Source organism: Gekko japonicus, unplaced genomic scaffold, assembly GCF_001447785.1.
Source record: "Gekko japonicus isolate JY-2015 unplaced genomic scaffold, Gekko_japonicus_V1.1 scaffold4720, whole genome shotgun sequence".
Classification (NCBI taxonomy): Eukaryota; Metazoa; Chordata; class Lepidosauria; order Squamata; family Gekkonidae; genus Gekko; species Gekko japonicus.
Genome location: NW_015164347.1, coordinates 1 through 5,662, shown reverse-complemented (window position 1 = coordinate 5,662; position 5,662 = coordinate 1).

Genomic DNA, 5,662 nt, shown 5'->3' with positions numbered 1-5,662 from the left:
CTCATCTCCGTTTCAAAGCCGAAGAGCCAGCGCTGTCTGAAGACGTTTCCATGGTCATGTGGCCGGCATGACTAAACACCAAGGCGCACGGAATGCTGTTACCTTCCCACTGAAGTGGTACCTATTTATCTACTTGCAATTTCTTGCTTTCGAACTGCTAGGTTGGCAGGAGCTGGAACTAGAGACGGGAGGGAGCTCACTCCGTCATGTGGCACACTCGGGTCTCGAACTGCTGAACTACCGACCTTCCACAGCCTGCAGTTCAGCGTCTTAACCACTTGAGCCACCACAGCTCCACAATCTTAGCTAGTGAATGATTAACAACATTTCTTTACACAAGTCCAATCAGTTTTACTTTAAAAAGTCCAGAAAATTAATGAACAAACACCCCAAATCTCCTGCATCAACGTAAATGCTCCTTTGTGCCTGTTGTATAAAATGAGCTCCAATGGAGGGCAGTCCAACACAGCCAGGGGGAAGTGACTGTTAAAAATCCATCTGAGATTTACAAACTGTCCCTCTGGTGATGTTGCTTGTACTTTGAAAAGGAAGTAAGAATGTTTCAGAATCCTTTCGATGGAGCACCAGAAGGTGCAAGTAACTTGTTTTTCAGATGGAATTGATTGATTTGCAAGCCAGTGATCATCTCAGATCATCTATTTTGGTCTACCTAATATAATTATTATCCTAAAGAAATTTGATGCAGGCATGTTCACAGCCTTTGGCACCACATACACCTGTGAACAAACTTTTCCCAAGATGTAAACTGTGAAATCAAAGTGTAGGTCAAGACTTGCAGATGAATAGTTACATGACATTTTAAGGGTGTCTGTCACAAGCCTCAACTTGGACATTAATGCCCTGGCTAACAGAAAGCAGCCACAAAAATCACACTTACTAGGTAGGCATGTGTAGCTTTTCCTGCCTAAGTGCCAGGGGTCATTTTCTGCAGGAGCGCACAGGAGTGGAGCTCCGGCAGTAAAGAGCCTAGGGGGCGGGCACATGCAACAAGCCCCACCCCCTGCTCCCAGCAGCCCTCCGTTAGAGCAAGAAGCAGCCAGGTAAGTTGCAGAGCCAACAGGTCCAAATCAGCCCAGTGGCACCTTTAAGACCAAGTTTTATTCAGGTACAAGCTCTCCCTCCTCTGTGAGGGCAGATCTGCACGCCCCCCCCCCATAGCTAGCAATCCAAAACATTCCAGTGGAGCCTGAGCGGTGGGTGTTGCCTTCTGACACACGTCCGGTGATGTCAGGGGGTGTGGCATATGCAAATAAGTTATGCTAATGAGCTCCTGCACCTCTTTTTCTACGAAACGACCCCTGCGAAGGACTATCAATTAGGTCAAATCCTCTGGCCAGAGCAGGTGAGGTATAGACAAAAGTCTCTAGATATTCAGCCTTGGGACTTAGTACATTTTGGTTAAAGGAATGTGAGCTATGTGTGGGAAAGCATTCACAGACAGGCACTGTTTTGCTACTAGGAAGTAGGCATTGGACATACTGCAGTGTTTCATGGGAAGAGACCAAAGTCTGCTTTTGCTACATAAATTCAATATGCCTTATACATAAACGGCCAAGTCTCCCTGAACCCAAAATTCTGCCACAGTTTATTATTAGCACTGTTTGCAGAGTAAGGTTGCCAAACACCCCCAGTGGAAGCAGGGGTCCCCTGCCACCAGGCCCTGTCCCCCAGCTGCCAATCAGCTGGCCGGGGTGTGTGTACCAGCAGAAAGAGGAAGGCCCAGCCAAGTCACTGGCATCGCCTAGAAAGTGACGCCATCATGCCACCCACGCCTGGGGTGACGGTCTGATATTGGACAAAAGCTCTACAGTTGAAGCCATTTTCTACCACAGAGTTTGTGCCCAAATACCAGAGCATTGCTGTGAAGGCTGCAGCGTGACTATGTCACTTCATGTGTGACACCAGCGACATGACCTGGGCCTTCCTATTTCTCCTGGTAAGTCCCCACCATCCCCCGCCGGTTGCCAGCAGGGACCCAACTGCAGAGTGAACCATGAAGTGTCACATGAGTTTTGTAAACCTCTGGGAATAGTGTTCTGTCACATATCCAGGGAACGGCACCTCATTCACAGACAGGCACTGTTTTGCTACTAGGAAGTAGGCATTGGACATACTGCAGTGTTTCATGGGAAGAGACCAAAGTCTGCTTTTGCTACATAAATTCAATATGCCTTATACATAAACGGCCAAGTCTCCCTGAACCCAAAATTCTGCCACAGTTTATTATTAGCACTGTTTGCAGAGTAAGGTTGCCAAACACCCCCAGTGGAAGCAGGGGTCACTTGCCACCAGGCCCTGTCCCCCAGCTGCCAATCAGCTGGCCGAGGGTGTGTGTACCAGCAGAAAGAGGAAGTCCCAGCCAAGTCACTGGCATTACATAGAAAGTGATGCCATCACGCCATCCACGTCTGGGGCGACGGTCTGATATTGGACAAAAGCTCTATGGTTGAAGCCATTTTCTACCACAGAGTTTGTGCCCAAATACCAGAGCATTGCTGTGAAGGTTGCAGCGTGACTATGTCACTTCATGTGTGACACCAGCGACATGACCTGGGCCTTCCTATTTCTCTTGGTAAGTCTCCACCATCCCCCGCCGGTTGCCAGCAGGGACCCAACTGCAGAGTGAACCATGAAGTGTCACATGAGTTTTGTAAACCTCTGGGAATAGTGTTCTGTCACATATCCAGGGAACGGCACCAGGAGCAAAGAGCTCTCAATGGCAGACAGCATGGCATACTATTTGTATATTTCTTTTATCTAATGTAATTCAGGGGTCATTTCCTGTAGGAGCGCACAGGAGCAGAACTCCAGCAGTAAGGAGCCCAGGGGGGTGGGCACATGCAACAAGCCCCACCCCCCTGCTCCCAGCAGTCCTCAGTTGGGCCATGAGGAGCGAGAAGCAGCCAGGTAAGTTGCAGAGTCCCCCCCCCCGGCCCACCTTCAGGTACAAGCTCTCCCTCCTCTGTGAGGGCAGATCTATGCATCCCCCCCCCAAGAGTTAGCAATCCAAAACAGTCCAGTGGAGCCTGAGCGGTGGGTGTTCCCTTCTGACACACTTCTGGTGATGTCAGGGGGTGTGGCATATGCAAATAAGTTATGCTAATGAACTCCTAAACCTCTTTTTCTAGGAAATAACCCCAGATGTAATTTATTGTCCTCTCTACCTTCAGTGTTCTTTTTTTCTTTAAAGATATGCTTCTTAAATTCTTTGATCACCTTTTCTACTTTTTCAATTCCAACTTTAAATGGTTTTTATATTCAGTACAGGAAATTGTACTCTATTCAATTGTTTCTATTTTCTCTTTTTTATGGCATGTATTCATATCCGGTACAATCAAAAACCTTCCTGATGTTTGCCCCTCTATGTGGGACAGACGTAAGTATGGAAAGGGAAATTACAAATAATTAAACTTGACAGCTAATTACCCTAGAAGTCCATTTTTATTTTATATTACAGAAATAAATGACAGAAAATATATAACATTCATAAAAACAAAGATCCAATATCTTATTCTTACACCAGAAAAGGGATACACTGAGCTAATCATTCATAATAGAATCGCTCTTCATTTTTCAAAATAAAAGATTTCCAAGTTCTTGTGACTCTTTCAGCATCTTGCAATCTTTGCAGTTCAGTTAACTTTATTTATTTATTTGATTTGATTTTTTATCCTGCCCATCAGGCCTAGGCTGGCTCAGGGCAGCTCACAACAGAACAAAGCTCTCATAATACATAAAACACAATTCCTTACACGAATACAGTTCCTAATAAAAATAATACAGCAATATAAAAACAATATTAAAATCAAACATAGTGTTCAAGTGCTAGCAAATCCCAATCTTTGTATTGTACTGTACCATCCTTAACTTTCTTTAACCAGTTCCTCTTTGACGGCCTCCGGCAGGGGTGTCAAACATAAGGCCCACGGGTCGTGTTCCCTCTAAGCTGAGTTGGTGTGAGCTAGCTCACAGTTTTTTAGCCTCCGGCTCACAGATTTCTGTCTCAGCTCAGGGAGGAGGGCTCCGGAGCAAACTAATTTATGCTCGCTCACAACTTTAATGCCAGTCAGGTTAGAACGGATAAAAGGAAGTACTTCTTCACCCAAAGAGTGATTAACACTTGGAATTCACTGCCACAGGAAGTGGCGGCGGCTACAAGCATGGACGGCTTCAAAAGGGAATTAGATAAGCATATGGAGCAGAGGTCCATCAGTGGCTATTAGCCAGAAGGTATAGATAGGGGCTCTGGGGCAAGTGATGCTCTGTCATCTTGGTGCTTGGGGGGGGGGTCAACAGTGGGAGGGCTTCTAATGTCCTGGCCCCACTGGTGGACCTCCTGATGGCACCTGGTATTTCTGGCTACTGTGTGACACAGAGTGTTGGACTAGATGGGCTGTGGCCTGATCCAACATTGGCATCTCTTATGTTCTTATGTTCAGTTGCTCACAAAGTAGAATATTTGCTCACAAGACTCCACAGCTTAGAGGGAACATTGAGGGGCTCCTATATGGCCCGTGAGCAACTAATGCAAGGGAGGGAACTCGAGACTACTTGGGGGTGGGGGCAGAGTCACTCTAATTGTGGCTTCAGCATGGCAAAACAACCTCATTTGTAGCAGTCAAGCAGTGGGAGCATCTGCCCAGTGCTACACCACGAGCATCTGCCCTGTGCTACACCACTGGCTCGCTAGCCCCACAGTGAGGACACACCAACTCAAAGCTTACAGGTTGCTGTCCCTTATATAGTTTATATCTCTGGAACCTGGCATTGTATTTCATGGCACACACGGCCCGGACTGACAAAGCGACACTGATGTCAGATCTGGCCCTCATAACAGATGAGTTCAACTCCTCTGGTCTACGGTTTGATTTCTAGACTTTGGCAAAAACCAGCATTGCTGCTTTTAATACATATAATACAAGCGTGCGATACCGTCTTGGAATAAACATCGCATAGTTAAGCAAAACAAGTTCAATACATTTCCTTCAAGTCGGTCCAAAAGCCACACTTCAACTAATTACCAGGTCCCAAAAGGACCTTGCTCTACTCCAGTGCCACCACATTTCCAAAAATATTAACAACGCTCTACACAAAATACTTATTTGAAACCATACACAGACACTGAAAGACAACCTAGGTAGTGGAAGTATAACAAATAACTCCAATGACGTAAGCGGTCCTCAAATGGCTCAGAACGGGCTTACGGGCTTGTTTAAGGGCTGCATAAGGACACTGCCCTTTTCACGGTGCTGTTAGAAAGAGATTCAAAGTGTGTTGGGATTCAAAGGAGAAGTCAGGCAGGCTTTCCCCCAAAACCACAACAATTTTAGTGCCAGCTTTGTTTATTGAGCCTTAGGATAACAAGAGAGAGATAAAGATCAGAGACCCAGAGTTCTTGGGAATGAAGCTTCGGCATTTATCGATTACAATGTTAATCGGCTCCCCACGCGCCGCGGAGCCAATGGCGGCTGCAGGCGGGGGTCGCTTTGCCTCCTTTGGAAGGAGAAAGAGACAGGGTTCCGGTGACATCAAACATCACAGCGTTGCAGTGCTGGGCAGAGCCAGCAAGGATTTAAGGAAAGCTCTGCCCCTGCTCTTTTCTTCACCGCATGCTCAGCCACCACCTCCTATATATGGAAAG